This window comes from Canis aureus, chromosome 19 (genome assembly GCF_053574225.1).
Source record: "Canis aureus isolate CA01 chromosome 19, VMU_Caureus_v.1.0, whole genome shotgun sequence".
NCBI lineage: Eukaryota > Metazoa > Chordata > Mammalia > Carnivora > Canidae > Canis > Canis aureus.
Genome location: NC_135629.1, coordinates 22,775,449 through 22,794,269, shown reverse-complemented (window position 1 = coordinate 22,794,269; position 18,821 = coordinate 22,775,449). Strand labels below are relative to the sequence as shown.

General features: G+C 36.9%; 1 long non-coding RNA gene across 1 annotated transcript in view; it reads left to right on the top strand.

The window, feature by feature from the left end:
* The window catches only part of LOC144291208 (uncharacterized), a 48,143-nt gene extending 46,193 nt beyond the window's left edge, over positions 1–1,950 (top strand). Inside the window, exon 4 of the long non-coding RNA XR_013358533.1 lies at positions 1,188–1,950. This is a non-coding gene — a long non-coding RNA (uncharacterized LOC144291208). The remainder of the gene's footprint in view (positions 1–1,187) is intronic.
* The last annotated feature ends 16,871 nt before the right edge of the window (positions 1,951–18,821 follow it).

Below are 18,821 nucleotides of genomic sequence, written 5' to 3'. Positions count from 1 at the left end.
ACATTTTCCCCACACTTGTCACAAAAGAAGTCTCATATGGAAGCTTCAGAACAAGGTGAGGAGTTCATGATGGAGCCCAGGGATCCGTGGCATTTAAGAACTCGTGTTCTAGAAGGCGGGTTGGTCAGGCAAAGTGCTGAGAGTCTCCAAATCAGTGAGAACTGGTCTGGGATGAAGAATTTTCCATTTTCCAGAGACAACTAAGCCCAAGAGCCGAGCACAGCTTGTTTTATGTGGTTTATTGCAAAAGCCTGATTTCTTCTTCTTGGCATATCTTAATGACAGTAGCCGCCTGCTTTATATACACAGCTCTGGAGCCTTGGCTTGGGCTTCTGCCAACAGGGGTTCCTGCACACGCATGAGAACTGCAGTTACCCATGCTTCCATGCTTAAATAAATGTTCTGGGGATGGGGGGGGGTGCCAAGATCTTTTTTGACTAAGGTGGCTAAACCTGGATTGGCACCAGCATATTCAACCCCCAGGAGAGTAGCCTCTTACACAGACCCTCTCTTGCAGCTTTCTAGTGATGAGCGTATGCAGAGGTCAGGTGGAAGGCAGCTTCTTTTCTGCTCCTCCCAGCCGTACTTCCCCTAACCCTGAGTAGGGAACATGTCTAGAAAGAACTACTGCCTCTCCTCCTCATCCCACCCCCATCTTCAGTGAATCAGGTTGAAATAGGCCAGCCCTGGGTTGTGCCATATGTGTTTTTAGTATGCCAAGTGAAGCCAGAGCAATAAACATTTATTTTAAAGAATTTTTACATTTGATCTTTTAACAAAGCATCTGTGTAGTCACTGTGAGAAAAATAACTTTGTTCAACATTTGTAGGCTTACTTTACAGTTGAGCATAGTTTTAAAATTTGATACATGTCAGTTTTTCAAAATTTGATATATGTCAGAGTTCTAAGGGGCTCTGAAAGCCTTAAGCCAGTCCAGGCACAATCTGTGTGCACAGCGAACAAACAAAAGAGTCCCACATTGCCTGAGTGCTCCTGGTACCATGTTGTTTCTGGTAGTACCATGGTAGACAAGAGGGAGGCAGGAGAGTGACAGGGAGAGGACTGGAGACAGGTTGCTTGGGGTCAACTGAGTCAGCCATGTGCCTTAACCTATCTAAGCTTGTTCTCTCATCTGAGTGGGGATTCTAGTGGTCCCACACTCACAATGTTTTGTTTTTTTTTTAAAGGACAATTATGCATGTAAAGTACTTGGCACAGTCAAGACACATGGAATGAATCTCATGAAAGACTCAAAGTGACCATGTCATTGACCAAGATCTCTGCAGATCTGGGATTTAATAATTACCTCTTGCATTCCAAAAGTATATCCTATTATGGTGCCTCTGTGGGTCCTTTACTTTGCATTCACTAAGAAGTGAAAAGTCTTACCTATCAAGGATTTTATTTTTTTACCTGTACTATATGCAGCCTACAATCAAGAGAGTGATATTCTTCCTAGATCTTACTCTTTCTTATTAATTTTCTTTTTTTCTTTCTTATTAATTTTCAATCGTTAAAGAACTTAAAGGACATAGGGTAGGGGAGAGTGAAGAATCTAAGGAGGCTCCACACTGGGCCATCTTGATTTCACAGCCCAAATCAAGAGTTGGACATTTAACCAACTGTGCCACCTACCTGCCCCCATAATAATAATTTAAAGTGACATTAAATATAAGTAGAAAAACTAACAGGAAAAAAATACTAGGATGCTTGGGTGGCTCAGCCGTTGAGCCTCTGCCTTTGACTCGGGACGTGTCCAGATTGAGTCCCACATCCGGCTCCCTGCATAGAGCCTGCTTCTCCCTCTCCCTATGTCTCTGCCTCTCTCTCTCTCTCTCTGTCTCTCATGAATACGTCAATAAAATCTTTAAAAAAAAAAAAAGGAAAGAAAAAATACCACACATTTTATTCAAGGTCAAGAACTCTAGGAAAAGGGCTATTTTACCTCTTTCAGGCACATATTCTTTAAATTATTTTCCTTTAAAAATCATGACGTCAGAATTAATAACTTAAGAAGATTAAGTCTCTAGGTCTCAAAATGGAATTATTTTGCAAAATAAATGTTTAAAAAATATTTTAGTGTAATTTTGAATGTTCTGCAATTAATAACAGCCCTCTTTAGTTTGTGAATCCTCTACCAAATTTCTTTACCTTTACCTTTATTAATTCCCAAGGGATTTTTTCCCCCCAGTGTTTTGGTTTTCTCCAGTATTTACCTTACCTCCCTGTGGCATTCCAAATGTTGTTTTGAGCTGTAATGAGTGATGTTCCTTTTGGTTTCCAATCTTCTTAATCTTCCAAATTACCTAAGTACTTAAAAATAATTCCAGGCACCCACCCCATAAGTTCAAGATCAAAGGTTAGTGCCTTAGACTCACCCAGAGGGCTTGTTAGTACATAGATCACTGGGTATCTTTGTACCCCCAGACTTTGTGATTCAGCAGGTCTGGGATGGGGCTCAAGATTCTGCATTTCTCACAAGTTCTTAGATGATCCTGATGATCCTGGACTGGAGACTGGAGTTTGGGAATGCTATCCTAGATCATGCTTTTCTGGGAAATTTTTGTTTTTAAGGCACCCTTAGTAGGTGGTTCTGGTATTTAGCCAGGTTTGGAAACCAGAGTTCTGGTGATAATTGTGGAGTATATTATTGCTTTACATGTTACCTGGGTAGGGACCTGAGCCAGGGGGCTGAAAACCTCCAAGGCACCACCTATCTCCAAGCTTGTGGGAGAAGAATAGATTTGTTCTCAGAGATCTGCATGTGTGCTGGGCAGGGGTGGAAAGAAAAAGGGAAGAGCCAAAAGATTAAAACCAGGAGGTTTTGGAAGGCGTCTGAAGGTTCTCTTTCCAAATAATTTTGGAACACTATCAGAATGAAATGGAATCATCATCTATGAAGACGACCTGGCACTCAATGAGAGGGCAGGAAGTGGGAGCCATTATCTATTATTACCTCTGAACACGATGGGTGGACGGGGTGCCCCATGCCCTAGAAACTGATTTACCCCCAATTGAATGCCCTGGTCAAGTCACAAACTCTTGGCTTTGGTTTCTTAAACTTTCTCTCATCTTTTGGATTCATGGTTGTGATTATTTGATTGCCTGTCTCCCCAGACAGTATCTTGTCTTATTCATCATTATATCCCTAGCATAAAGCCTAGCTCATAAAGATTTGTTGAATGAATGAATGAATGAATGAATGCAATCAATGAATGTATTTTTCTTCAATTCTCTGTCCAAGTTTTTGGCTCGGAGCAGGTATTCTAGAAATATGTGCTGAATAAACTAATGAGTAAATCTAGAAGTTAGTGGTGTGACTAATCACAGATTTTCAACATTTCGGGAAGCACATGTATTTTTAAAAAGCTCATCCAGTAGGTGCTGGAGAATATCACATACACAAAAATGTCCAAGTCTTCTAATGTGAGTGAAGAACATTTTTATCTGGCATGTAAGCATCCTTCATGATTAGACTGTTAAAACACTATACCTGACAAATTTGAGGGCCCAATTCTCTACAAAATTTGCCTAAAAGCAAGTATAGTAGACATATCATTAAGTGCATTTTACTATAAAAATGATCTATCAAAAGGAAGTTTCATATAATTTTTTGAATTTAAAAACACTTGAAAAATTTCTCTTTTTCTCTCTGTTATTTGGACTCACTGCCTTATATGACAAGATCAATTGTGGAAAGTTGAGGAAGGCTAAAAAAATTACAGTTTTAATCAAGTAAAATTAAGTGGAACATTTTGAGATGTCAAAGATGGATAACACATGGTATACTTATGTGAATAAGTGCTTTAAATAGTGACAAAGGCTATTCCCTTGAAAAGTATGGACTTCTATGTCAGTAAGAGGTGGTATCTAATTCAAAACTTCACAAATAAAATGTAATTTTTATTCCAAAAGGAATAATACAATGTGTGTAGACAAAGCTTTATGGTCACTATTATTATAAACCTAAATGGTTTACAGTGGTTTCATTTCCCTTCATATCACAAAGAAGATGCAAGGTTTCACAAATTTAAGAAAAAATTATTATTAACAAAAAGGGATGAAAGGTACTATGATTGATCAGCATTGACAAGCTGGGGTGAAACCTATTTGCCATTCCTCAATTAGTTTCTGCCCCACATTTCATCAATGATCATTCATACTCTGGAGTACAAAGATTAGTCAGGACCGGCCTGCAGGAAGTCCCTGGATCGGGTGCCTTAGTGTTCAGATCTTGAATGAATCAAATGGCCTGCAGAAGTTTGGAGGCTTGAAGAAAATGATGTGAAGTGAGATGAACTTATGTGGGGGAGTTTCCCTCTTCCTGTTTCTGGTTTGTGGGCTTTCTTGTCCTCCTGCTGATGCTGAAGTCTCGAGTGCTTCATTGTGCCACTCCTCCGGGATGGTCTACCCTGGACGTGTCTTCATTCTTCTCTCTTTCTAAGTCAAGACTACCATTTCTCCATCTGATTAGCTGACACCATTATGCAAATTACTGATAAGTTCATCTCGGCAGTCCCCGAATTGTATTCCAGGGAACGCTAGTCCAACAGCAAAGAAAAAAGTGTGTCAACATTAAATCTGTATGGGAAATGCTTCACAGACCCTCCTTGGGGTTTCTCAAATATTAGCTCTGAAAAGTCCCGGGGTAAGAAAACTGTTTAATTTTTAAAACCATCATATAATTTAAGGAATAACTTGGTTATTCAAAAGATAAGGATTGGAACAAGGATATCATATGATTAGGAGACTTTTCGGCATACCTCTCTTTTTAGGAAAGTTTTATTGTAGAGACCCTCATTAGCTTTCATATTGCTCCTTAGATTATCCACTTCTTTTAGAAGGGGAACCAACTCTTGGCTATGCTGTGGGGGTGACATGAGGCCAAGAGGGCCAGTGGAAGGAATGCTTTTCAATCGGAGCAAGATAAGAGGCATTTGGGGCATGAAATTAGCATTATGGTTTATTACTAATGATGTCTATTAATAACCCTCAGTATCTCTTAAACATTTTGCCTGGTATATCTGGTAGTTCAGGAAAGTGAAAATTATTAAAAATATAGAGAATTTATAACAGTCTAAAAAGTAACATTTCACAGGGTAGGTAAAGGAAGTAATTTTCAATTCTAAAAACTACCTTATAAGGTTTATGTAAGCATCAAATGCATGTAAATCTTTAAAACCAGGCCTGGTACCAATAAATATTTCTTATTAAAAATAGCAGAAAAGAATAATTTCTATTCACACTTATTTGAGGCTGAGGTTATACATATCTTGTTAATACAAAAGTAGCCTTTTTTGGGGGGATTACATGCTTCCCAAGTGGTCGAGCATGGTTCTCAAAATGTGACTGAAAATTAAAAAAATAAGCAATACTGAGTACTTAACTCATTTCAGTCTTTGTTTTAAGTGTTTCTACATATATCTTTTCATTCTTATAATGACCTTAAGGGGTAAACACTGTTATACTCATTTCATAGATGAGAATACTGATGTTTAAGCAAAGCTATGTAATAAAGATGACACAGATATCAGCTGGTGGAAAATATTTGTGCATCTTTTAAAATAGATGAGTTATAGAATACTTGACATGGAAAGAATTTAGAGATCATTTATTTAAGAAATCTCTTTTATAAGTAATCATAATTTCCTTTATAAATAACTAATACTGAGGTATACAAAGGGATAGAATCTTGTTCTGGATGACCAGACAGTGGTCAGACTCAGGTCTTTTATCCAGCCAGTGATTCAGTGATTTAGGGACTACTTATAAACTACAGTCTGTAGATGTAAAATTATCTCTAATCAAACAGATCTCCAAGCTTGCTGTAGCAGATCGTATTTTCCATCATAGCCATATCTGTATATTCTATCACACCTACTATTTTTACAATATAATGCACATACTGTTCCATCAATAGGTGAGGTCTTTTTCTCTCACCTTTAAACTGGGTGGGCTTTTGTAATTTAACCAATAAAGTATGGCAGAGATGACATTGAGTCATTTCCAGAGCCAGTTCATAAACGGTGATGTGACTTCTGCCAAACTTTACTATTTCTCAAGACTCTTGCTTTGGAACCCAAGAGACATGTTTTGAGGATGGTCAAGGTGCACAGGAGAGTGATGTGTTGGTGTCCAAGCTAACAGCCCAAGAGGAACTCTTACTCAAGTGGTAAGACCTAGGAGCCTTCAGGTGACTTGATTTTCCAGACTTTGAGTTTTCCTTCCGATGTCTAAAAAATCATGGAGCAGAAACAAGTCATCTCTGTTCTGTCCTATCATAATTCTGTGAGCACAATGACTGATTGTTCTATGCCAGTAAGTTTTGGGGTAATTTGGTAAGTAACCGTAATAACAGGAATATATTTTGTACCAAAGTGAGGAGGTACCATAACTAAAATCTCAAGCGTGTGGAAGTGGCTTTGGGATTAAGAGGTAGATGGAACTGGAAGGACCATGAAGATAATCTTAGTGGAGACCTGGCAGGTCTCTTGGAGAGTCTTGAGAGGAGTACATGGGTAGCAGAAGTCATGCCCTCAAAGAGGCTATTGGTGAGGTCTTAAAAGAACATGAGGAAAATGATACTGGAAGCTGAAATCCAAGGCCTTTTGTTAGTGGAGTAGGGGGGTAGAAAGTTTATCAACACAGTTACCTATAGGAATGTGGAAAATAGGAAAGGTGCCTCATGAACTTGTTCAGATTTTGAGTAAAATTTATAGCAAACATAAAGGAGCCAGGCTTTGCCAAGTTTAAAGTAAAACTGTTTCTCATTCCAGACTCTCTAAGATTCTCAAATTAGGAAATGTTTTCCAGTTGGAGATCAAATCCAGGATAATGTCAAGAAAACATTTTTATAAAGATAAATGCAAGAGTGTGGCTGTAAAACTATTAAGAACGAAGAAAGGTTTAAGGTGGTGCTTCAGACAAACAACAGGGCTTTTAAGGGTCTTAAACATGTCTCCCTGCCCCACTTTTATGAATAGAGACCAACTTTAGCAATTATTTTGTATCCGTCCAACTATTGGATGCCTCAAAGGTAGATTACTTGCCTCTGATTCACAGGTCTTAAGATGGAGAGGAATGTAAGGGGCTATATTTAAGGAAGTGCATTTAAGTAGCCTCATCTGTAGCTGAACCTGATTCATGTGATAAGATCCTTGACTGTGACCTGATTTTGTAATAAGATTTGAGGGTTTCAGGAGAGGAACGTGTATATTTTGCACATGCTAGGAATGTGAATTATCATGGCCAAAAGGCAAACCGTGGCAGATTGCCTTTCCAATCCCATCCCACGTATTATTCTTCCAATGTGATGATGGCATTTCCTTTTTCCTCCTTCTTGAAACTGGGTGGAACTTGGGAAATGCTGTAAGCAGTAGAATGCAGTGGAAGTGATACTGGGTAACTCTGGAAGTAAGCTTACCAAAGGTGATATGGATTCTCCCTGGTCCTCACTCTCTTTTGAGATGCTCACCCATGGAACTCTGTCACTATGGTTTGAGGAAGCTAAGGCCAATGGTGATGGCAGGTGTAGATGTTCCGGACAGCAGCTTCAACTAACTTCACAGCCAATAGCCAGCAAAACCATAAGATGTTTGACTGAATGAGCCTTTAGATGACTCAAGCTGTAGTGTTCAAGGACTCAGAGGACTCCAAGGAATCTAAAGCCTCTCTCAGAGGCCTCAGACACAATGGAGCACAGAAATGCTCTTCCCTCTGTGCCCTGTCCAACAGATTCCTGACCCACAGAATTGGTGAGCACAATAACTTGTTGTTTTATGTCACTACATTTTGGGATGTAGATGTAGTGATTGGCACACTAGTCACTTAAGAAGGATCTTCAGTGCCCAAGTGTATGACCATTGTTTGTTCCCACTGGTATAAAGTATGGTGCTAATGGGTGTAAGTAACAGAAATTTGACTCAAACTCATTTTAAAAATATGGAAGATATATTATCTCACTTAACAGGAAATCTAGAGGTTAGATAAGCTCTAAGTCTGGTATTCTCAATGGTTTAGTGAGCTCTTTGTCATCAAAGTGCTCAACCTCTTCATTTCTTCATGGAGCCATTCTTAAGGCTCTGGTGACAAAATGTTTTGGAAGTCTTTTCTATCCAGTCGCAGTAGTATCTAGAAGAAAGAAAGAGTTTATTTCTCCCTCTGGTTCTCTCTTAGGGGAAAGATCTTTGCCTAGAAGCAGCCCTCTGCCCCCAATGAGATGTCTCTGTACATCTCATTACCAGTTGAAAACTCTTACTGAGTGGCAATGGCAGGGGTGGGGGATGGAATGACCATGATTGGCTTAGTCCTTCATCTGGGGCAGCATGGATACAAGGAAGTCACCTTCATGTTCACTATTCCCTTCTGTTGTTTATTTCATCCCAATCACTAAAAGGAAGAACAGAACAGGGTTTGGTTAGCTCAAGGTAGTAGAATTTGCAATTTTTGACCATGCTTGAAACGTTCTGCTTATGATCAGATCTAGAGAAAAAAGATGATGTGCAATGTTTGAAATTTCTTTAAAGCAAGGCAGGTCCTGTAATGGCTACTTGAAGCTTCTAGTCTCTGATTTTGGTATGAGTCCTTGTCACCAGGTGAGTGATGTTAATGATCTCACCTGTGAATGAGAAAAGCAAGTATATAGGGCACAGATATACACACATCAATTAACTTTTTGTGGTATAGCAGTTAAGAATTCAGGCTTTGGGTTCAGACTGATGTGAATTGCCTCATCTGTGAAGTGGAAGTAATATTTTCCACCTTGACAGGAGGTTACAAGATTAAATGAAATAATAACACATGTGGAAGAGTCTACATGGAAGTGTTCCTAGCATGTAGACAGTACTCAATAAATGTTATGGTTATTCTTCTTATGAAGAGTACTTCTTGTGCTATGGCTTATAAATTGGAGAAAAGTTTTAAGCACTACATGGAAATATCCTCACTTTCAAGTTTTGTGTTGATTAGTGTTGTGATGACATATTTTAGCAAAAGAAAAAAAATTCTCAAAAGATGTAGATGGAAAGTAGCAGTCTCTAATAAGATGTAGATATGTGGCTTAGCTTGCACACTTTACATTCAAACATAGTTGTAGTCAGCATAAGCTACAACTGAGGTACTTCATTCTTAAAATGTATATGACCTAACAATATATTACAGTATAAAATTTAAGCTCAGTAAAATAGGAAAGCATTTTGATGACATATTTCTAATTTATTGTTATTACTTATACATATGATACATATTTATTTGTAACACAAATATATCTCTTTGGCCACCTATTTTATTTTCTTAAGTTACCGGCAGTACATTACTCATGAATGGCAGAATTTGTCAGTTATTTATCTTTCCAAAGTATCCAAAAGTGAATGAAGCTTGAATTGAGCAAGGAAGTATCATAAATTAAAAAGTGAATTCTCTAAGAAAAGCTGGGAAAAGGTTTGAATATGAAATTAAAGTACATTTTGCCATAAAATGTAACTGTCAAAGTGGCATGAACCCAAATGTGAATTATGATTGGATTGAATTTGTATTTTTATCTGATGAAGCACTAAAGAATCATTTTGAAATCATTGATCTTGGCCAGTTTAAATCTTTATTTTTCTGATAACATGTCAATCAGGTATAAAGGTGGTGAGAGACAATTTAAGCCTGTGCATTTATTTGTCAATAAAACGTGTGCTCTATTGGTTTTTTCTCAGTTGCATTGTTTTATCATGTCAATATTTCATAAGATTATATGACTGACTAATGGGAATAGCTATTACCAGTGTTGATGTACTTCGAAAATGGCAATCCATATTTTATGGACCAGAAAGAGACAAAACCTTTACCTTTGACCTTATTGAGCATAACAGTAAAGTAATGCACATGAAACTTGCTTCTTATTTCACAGGTTCACAATTAGCTTCTAGTGGCCTCAGGGATAAATATTAGAATAGGTAACTTATCCTTTCTTGGTTTGTAAGAGTGATTTATGGATATCAAATAAAATTATTCAAAAGGCAATTTAGGGAAGAGAAATGACTTAATGTATGCCAGAAAAAAAGGCTATGAGCATTTTTACACGAGTCTTTGCTTATTATAAAAGTAATTAATTCATTTTCTCTGTGAACATCATGGATAAAAACACATAAGCAAGAAGGAAAACAATAACGTCCCATGCAAACACCCAGACATAACCACTGTTACTGTCAGTGTATAGTCTTCCAGTCTTTTTTCTATGCATATGTATTTCTTTTCCAGAAATGCATTCTATACACTGATTAGGAACCTAATTCTTTACCAGATGAATTCTTGTACTTTTTATGCTATGCCACTGTGTCAGGAAAATAATAAGCTAAAGCAGGTAATTTTTACAATATAATTTTTTTTCCATTTAATGCCTTACTACTTGTATTTTCTCACTTCTGCATGTGAATTATGCAGTTAGATAATTTGCTTGTATAAAATACCCTGAATTCTCTAAGTGTTTTAACAGCACTGATTTGTTGGTTGTCATGTATTTGACAAGTTATAGTTAAGTATGCTTTCAATATAACATAAAGATTTTTTTCCCTGCAATACAGCTACAAACAAAATTAGAATAATATAATCACATTTCCATTTGTAAAACATGGCTAGTAGCTAGATTTAGGCCATGCCTCTGGCTATCTCTAAATATTTTTGAATACTGGCTGCTTCCAAGATGGTGTCCCATGATACCAGTGGATACGATACCAGCAAGCTTCCTGGTATCCACAGCCTTCCCACATTGATGAGAGCTGAACTGTAAACTAATAGAACATTGTGGATGCGTGACTTCAAAGGCTGGGCCATAAGAGGCAATGAAGCTCCCGTCTTCTAGCTGCCATGCCACAAGATCATTACACAGATCTATGGAGGGGTTCATGTATCAAGGACATGAAACCTGCCAATCGTCATCTGTGTGAACCATCATGGAAATAAATCCTCTGGCCCCAGTCAAGCCTTCAGATGATTGCAGCTCTGGCTCATAGATCGTCTGCAGCCTTTGGAGAGACTGTGAGTCAGAACAAACAGCTAAACTGCTCCTGAATTCTTAATGCACAGAAACTGTGAGAGAGTATATTTTTGCTTTAGGCCTCTAAGAATTTGGGGAGTAATTTACTATGCAGCAATGGATAACTAGTACAAACTGAAAATGAAGGTGTCTGCTACATCAACACTATTAATTATGTCCTGAACAAATAAGAGCTTATGAGAACATTCTTTTGCAAGAACCCAGATGATGTTTCAGTATTTATAACTAGTCATAGGACACACTACTCATTTAAAGGGTAGAATTTGAGACAAGCTAGATGTACAAATGGAAAGGCAATGCAAAGTAGGGTGATAATATCTTGCACTTAATATTTTATACCATTGTTTTTTGTTCTGGTCTAAATTATTCTCTCCACTTTTTGTAGTTATGATACACAGAAAACATGTTCAGAGGAAATAAGCATATATATGAACATTTCAGTGATGAAGCCCTTTATATATATGATGGAAATTTTGTGGTTTTCTGAAATTGTAAACCACATGTACTACATGTGAGGTGAGGTACATTTTATTTTATCAGAAATTTAATTAACAGTCATACGTGATTATAGTCATTAGGAACACTTATCCTAGGCAGATGTCTGCTTCTTTGCCTCCAATCTTATGTGCGGTGGTAATAGTTTGAACAGTTTGGTGTGTATCCTTCCATAGTGATCTGGTCACAGAACATTAGATAAACATAGAAGCATGATAAACTTTTTTATAGACATGAAATCTTAGTCTACATGTTGTTCTGCAATAGGCTGTTTTAGTTTAGAGAAAGCACGTCTAATACATATAGACCTACTCCATTCTTTGCAATACTGTTTTTTAGTCTAAAGTAAGGTATGGCTTATGGGCTAATATGTGCTGCTACTTGTTTTTACATGCTCCTTGAGCTGAGAGTTATTTTTATATTTTTAAATAGTTGGGGGGAAAGTAAAATAGAAAAGTATTTCCTGATACATGAGAGTTTTATGAAAATTTAAATTTTAGTGTCCATAAAGAAAGTCTTACAGGGACATAGTCATGTTCATTTGTTTGTATATTCTCAGCTTAGCTGTTGCAACAGAAACTTTACAGAGTTTGTCAATTCCTAGTCTATAGCATGCTAACAAAAATACAATGCAAGGGGGATCCCTGGGTGGCTCAGCGGTTAAGTGCCTGCCTTTGGCCCAGGGCTTGATTCTGGAGTCCTGGGATCAAGTCCCATGTCGGGCTCCCTGCACGGAGCCTGCTTCTCCCTCTGCCTGCGTCTCTGCCTCTCTCTCTTTCTCTGTGTCTCTCATGAATAAAAAAGTAAAATAAAATCTTTTTTTTTTTTTTTTTTTTTTGTAAAATAAAATCTTTAAAAAAATACAACGCAAGTCACAAATCTAATAAATTTTCTATCAGCCACATTTAAAAAACATAAAAAGAAATAGAAAAAAATTTAGTAATTATGTTAATTAACTCACATCTGAGAGATCATTTTAGCATTTAATCAATATAAAAAGTTATAAATGAGACATTTTACATGCTTATTTTTCATGTTAAGTCATTGATGTGCAGTGTACACTTTGTACTCACAGCATACCTGGACTTGGATTCACCATATTTCAAGTGCTCTGTAGCCCATGTGGCTAGTGACTGCTGACTGGACAGTATAGTTTTATAGTACAGATACACAATAATTTATATCTATATCTTTATCCATATCTATATCTTTATCATCTATATATCTAGAGAGAGATAGAGAGTTTGCCAATAGACATTCAAGTTGCTTCCAGTTGTTTTTGTCATTATAAACATTCCTGTCCTATACATATTTATTTCTACACAGTATGGAGTTCCAGAACTGGAGTTGCTGAGTCAAAGACATGTACACAATTAATTTTAATAGATACAAGAATTAAGTTTTGGAGTGAAGTTCAAATGTAAAAACATGTTTGTTATAGATCATCTCCAAAAGTTTTTGTTTTGTGTTGTTTTCTCTCAGTGTTCTTTCTAGAAGAGAAAAAACTTTTATGTTAATACCTTAAAATCTGCATGAGTATGAATTCCCCATAGTTGTTTTGGGTTTGGTCACCAATTTTTTGTAGTAAAAATAGTGTGTATGTTAGAATGCCTTGCAGTTTCTAAGCAGTTTCAAACATGTCATTTTTCCATGATGCTTTGACAACTCCACTTAGGATGGGTTTTTATCCTTGTTTTATGACTGCGGAGGCTGAGCCTCCAAAAAGTTAAATGATCTGCCTGAAGACACAACACAGCCAAGAAGCTAGAGCCATGACATAGAACAAGTTCTGGATCGTAGTGCAGTGTTCTTCCAAGTGCAATGTTGCCTGTCTGGTTCATTTGTAAATTTATTTTAAAAAATCCATTGGGCATCATCTATGCCAAGCCCTGTATGAGGTCTCAGCATGTCAGTAGGGCACAAGACTAATGGGTTTCTGCTCCAGCCCCAGCCTGAGGGATATAAAAAGTAGCAAATCTGTGAAACACCTGTACAAAAGACACATAATTCAATTGCTTTAAGCATGCTTGAGTCCCTATTTCACCAAGGAGAAGCTCTTCATCTCATTAGAGGGATTGTGATCAAGTGATGATAAAAAAAGATAAGGACTCAGAATTATCTCGGTGTGCCTTCTGAATGAACCACTTAAAGCCTCAAGCACTTTAAATCATTGAGACATTTAGCTACTTTCAGAGTTGCATGATCGGATGCACTTATAGAACTTCAAAGTTTTAGACCTGTCGCTTGTCCATTTGCTGTCCCAACGCCAAGCCCAATCAATTAGGATGATGGACAAAGGGCAAGTACAGTTCTTATACTAAAGAGAAGGTAACATAATTTCTCCATGTGATGAAATCTGGCTTGGAATTCCAATATGCAACATTAATCTTTCAATGACAGTAGGAGAATCAAGGGCTTGAATTTTTGTGAAAGGAATTGCACATGTGAGACCTAGAAATAAGTGCTTAATGAGTAGAACCAGAAAGTGAGTGTATGTGTGTGTGTGTGTGAGAGAGAGAGAGAGATTGGGAATGGAGGTGGAATTATTTCAATTATAATATGCACAGTAGAACATTTTTATTTCATGTACCTATTAATACTTTCAGTTGTCTGACTACTGCAGCTCCCAATCCAGTCTCTACCCTTTTTTACCTTGTTCTGTACCCTGGGAAGCTTACCTTTATGGATCAAATCACATTCTGTTGGGCTGGGCCAATGACAGTGGTTAAGTGGTAAGAGAATGAGTTAATACTGGGCTGGAGAGTAGAGTGCAAAGGGGATTTGCTTCTTCAACTACAGCTACCCTTGGATACCCTTTGGAAAGCAACTCTTCTCCTTAACCATTCAGGTCAAAGAGTGAGTGCTGGATGGTTGCTAGCCTTGACATGCTTCACCATTCCTTGTCGATTTCCCAGAGCCTTGCCTACATCTTTGTAAATAATTATTTTTCAAGTTCTTTTCAGTGCTCCTTTGGTGTGGCACCTGTTTTCTGTTGTCCAGTCAGGTTACTGCCTAATATGCCCCCCTTTTTAATGAGAAGTACTTATTTGTTATTCTTATTTGTAGATCTTTAAAAGCACATAAGTATTGGACCATCATTATACCTCTTGCTAAGCATTTTTGGAAACGGTTTTGGATTTCTATCAAAGTACACTTAGATATTCTTAGGCTGCTGGACTAATTGTATGCTTAAGTGTGTGCATTTAAAAACAGCTTTCCTGGGAAGAAGTCATCAAAAATATTTAGAAAGGGCAATGACCTTTTGTAAAGGCATCCCATTAAAATGTTTTATATTTTTACCTTGACCATCATCTTTCTCATTAAACAATGGGCATTATTTATTAATAAGTCCAGTCACAGGGACAGGCAGCATATTGGCCTTTATATTAAACTTTTAATGCTAAATCTGTAATGAATACACCAAACTGCTATATATAAAATAATTCTCTCTCCTCTTTCTACTCCTGAGAAAACTTCAGTAGGCATCAGGACTGCTGTGTGTATACAGGTCTCTTTCTTTCTGAATGCTTTTCTGACCAAAAGGAAGAAATTGCATCTCTTCTAATTCTGCTGTCTTTGGATTTTCAAGTCTATTGGTTAGAATTTAACTATTTCTATATTTAAGTTCACATTTCACACCAAGGGATCATGTACATTATCCACAATGTTCTTTAAGTTATACTTATGGAAGAACAATCCGACTATGTTATTTTCTGCTTAAAAGTCTCCAGTTATTCTCCATGGCCCACCAACTAACTTTTACAGGTATGTAAGGTACAGGTATTTTAATCTGTTCTCCAGTTTTCTCCTATTACCTTTTGCTTTTCTCCCTTCTTCTTCCTTCTTATGCAATGCTACTCTTGCCATCGAAATCCGGTCAGGTACTGTAAACCCTGTGCAATATCCCCCACCAAATACTTTGACATGCTGGGTCCACCTAACTGTAGAGCTACAAAATAAGTACATGAAGTAAAAACTAACAGAAATGGGAGAAGTAATTAAAAAATCCACAATTATGGTTGGAGATCCCAACATTCTTCTTTTAGTAATTGAAAAAACTAGTAGACATAAAATTAGCAAGGATGTGGAAAAACTGAACACCATTAACCAAGTGAAATCCAACTGGCATTTACACAACCCTCCATCAAAAACAATATAATAAATTTTTTTTTAAATTATGTTGAACTTACCCAAGAGAGATCATATCCTAGGTCATAAAACAAACCTTAACACATTTAAAATAATTTAAATCATACAAAATGATTTTGTCTTAATAGAATATGTGCCATCCTATGACTATAATGTGTTATGCCAGAAACTAATAAGAGGAAGATAAGAGAAAAAGCTCTAAACACTTGGAAATTAAGCAACATACTTCTTAATAATCCATGGGTCAAAGAGGCAATCTCAAGGGAAACTTGGAATATATTTTGAACTGAAAAAGTAAAAAAAATATAACAGAATTTGAGGGTTGTAGCTAAAGCAGTATTTAAGTGAAAATTTGTAGCATTGAGTGCTTATGTTAAAAAGAAGATTTTTTTAAAAATATTTTATTTATTTACTAGAGAGAGAGAGAGAGCATGAGCAGAGCAGGGAGGAGGAGCAGAAGGGAGAAGCAGACTCCCCACTGAGCAGGAAGCCCCATACAGGGCTCCATGCCGAGGACCCTGAGATCATGACCTGAGCCAAAGGCAGATGCTTAACCAACTGAGCCACCCAGGTGCCCTCCCCAAAAGAAGAAAGATCTTAAATAAATATCTGAGCTTCTGCCATTAGAAATTAGAAAAAAATAACCTAAAACAAGCAGGAATAAGGAAATAATAATGAGGAAATCAATGAAATTTAAAATAAAAACAATAGAGAAATTCAATTAAAGTTGTTTTTTAAAGATCAATAAAACTGATACTTATTTAATAAGACTGACAAAGAAAAAAGATAAAAGACACAAATTCTGAATATCAGGGATAAAAATAGTCACCACAGACATTAAAAAAATAGTAAAGGAATAGTACATACAATTCAGGACACATAAATTCAACAACTTAACAAATTATTTTTTAAAAAATCTACAAATTACCAGGGCACCTGGGTGGCTCAGTCAGTTGTGTATCCACCTCTTGATTTCGGTTCTGGTCATGATCTCAGGGTTGTGAGATGGTGCCCCACACTGAGCTTTGTGCTGGGCGTGAAGCTTGCTTAAAATTCTCTCCTTTTTCCTTTGCCCCTCCCCACCTGTACTCTTGCATGTACTCTCTCTCTCTCAAAACAAAACAAAACAAAACAAAACAAAACAAAACAAAACAAAAAAACAAAAAAACCAACCAAAAAACTACAAGTTACCAATATTACCCAATATGAAGTAGGTAACCTGAATCATCTAATATTTTTTTTCTTTTTTTTTTTTATTGGTGTTCAAATTACTAACATACAGAATAACACCCAGTGCCCGTCACCCATTCACTCCCACCCCCCGCCCTCCTCCCCTTCTACCACCCCTAGTTCGTTTCCCAGAGTTAGCAGTCTTTACGTTCTGTCTCCCTTTCTGATATTTCCCACACATTTCTTCTACCTTCCCTTATTTTCCCTTTCACTATTATTTATATTCCCCAAATGAATGAGAACATATAATGTTTGTCCTTCTCTGACTGACTTATCCTTCTCCGACTGACTTATGAATCATCTAATATTATCAAGAATATTGAACTCAGAGTTTAAAACCTCTGAGAAGGAAATCTGTAGGTCCAAATGATTTCATTGTCTAATTCTACCAAACATTTAAAGAAGAAATAATGACAATTATGCTCAATCTCCTTGAGAAAAGAGGAAGGAACTCCTCCCAACACTTTTTTGTAACACCAGAATTATCTCAATACTAAAACCAAACAAAAACATTACCAAAAAAAGCCTATAGACAAGTATCTTTTATGAACATAGATAAAAAGTCTTCACAGGATATTAGCTAATCGAACTCAGCAGTATTTAAAAATTAACATGCCATGACCAAGTGAGATTTCAGTCTTTAAAACTCACCAATGTAATCTACTGTACCAGTAGTCTAAATTTAAAAAAACCACAGAAATATATCGATTGATATGTAGAATTCTCAAAACTCAATAATGAGAAATTTTAAAATGAGCAAAATCTTAGACAACTTACCAAAGAGCATATGCAGAAGGCAAATATGCACACACAAAAATGTTTAAGATCCCTGGCTATTAAGGAAATGCAAATTAAACCCAGGATGAGGTACCTCTAGACACCTATTAGAAAGACTAAAGTTAAACATACTAACTCTACCAAGTGCTGGCGAGAACGTGGAGCAACTGAAAGACTCAAACACCGCTGATGGGAATGCAAAATGATGGAGCCACTCTGGGAAACAGCTTATTGGTATTAATATGAAAATGAAATATACAGTTACTCTATAACCTATCTATCCCCTGGTATGTATTTAGTTTGGAGAAAAGAAGACTTCTATTCATGCACACAAAAACCATGTGTGAGTTTTATAGATCTGTTCATAATCACTCAAACTAGAAATAGTCCAAATATTCTTCAATAGGTAAGTGGATAATCAAACTAGTGAATCCCTACAGTAAAAAATTCCTCATGAGAAGTTTGTACATGAGAAGTACAAACTATTGACACATGAGACAACTTGCATGAATCTCAAAGCATATACTGAGTGAAAGAAGTCAATCTCAAAGGGTTACATACTGTTTGATTCCATATATAATATTCTTGACCAGAAAAACTCTGATGAGGAAGAATAGATCAGTGGTTGCAGGGTTTAGGGGTGGGGAAAGGCTGTGATAACTAAGGGATGGCATGCGAGAGTTTTTTGTATTTTTGGTACTGTCCAGTATGTGTCCTCTTGTGGTGGTCACAGAATTCTGTACTTGTGTTAAAATTCACAGATGTGTACACCATAAAAGTCAATTTTACTGCAGTTTAAATTTAAAAAATCCAAATGGAGATAGGGACAACATCCTAGACATATACAAAAGTAGTAAATGTTTTAACAGTAGAACCAACAGAAGGACGTGGATATCCATCTTATGTTAGAGATAAGAAAAAGGCCTTTGCTAGGAGTAAACTATTTTTTAAGGTTTATTTATTTGCACGTGTGAGAGAGTGCGCAAGGAGGGAAGGGCAGAGGTAGGAGAGAGAATTCTCAAGTAGACTCCCCACTGAGTGCAGAGCCCTTCATGGGACTTGATTCCAGAAAACCTGAGATCATGACCTGAGCTTAAACAGAGTTTGATGCTTAACCAACAGAGTCACC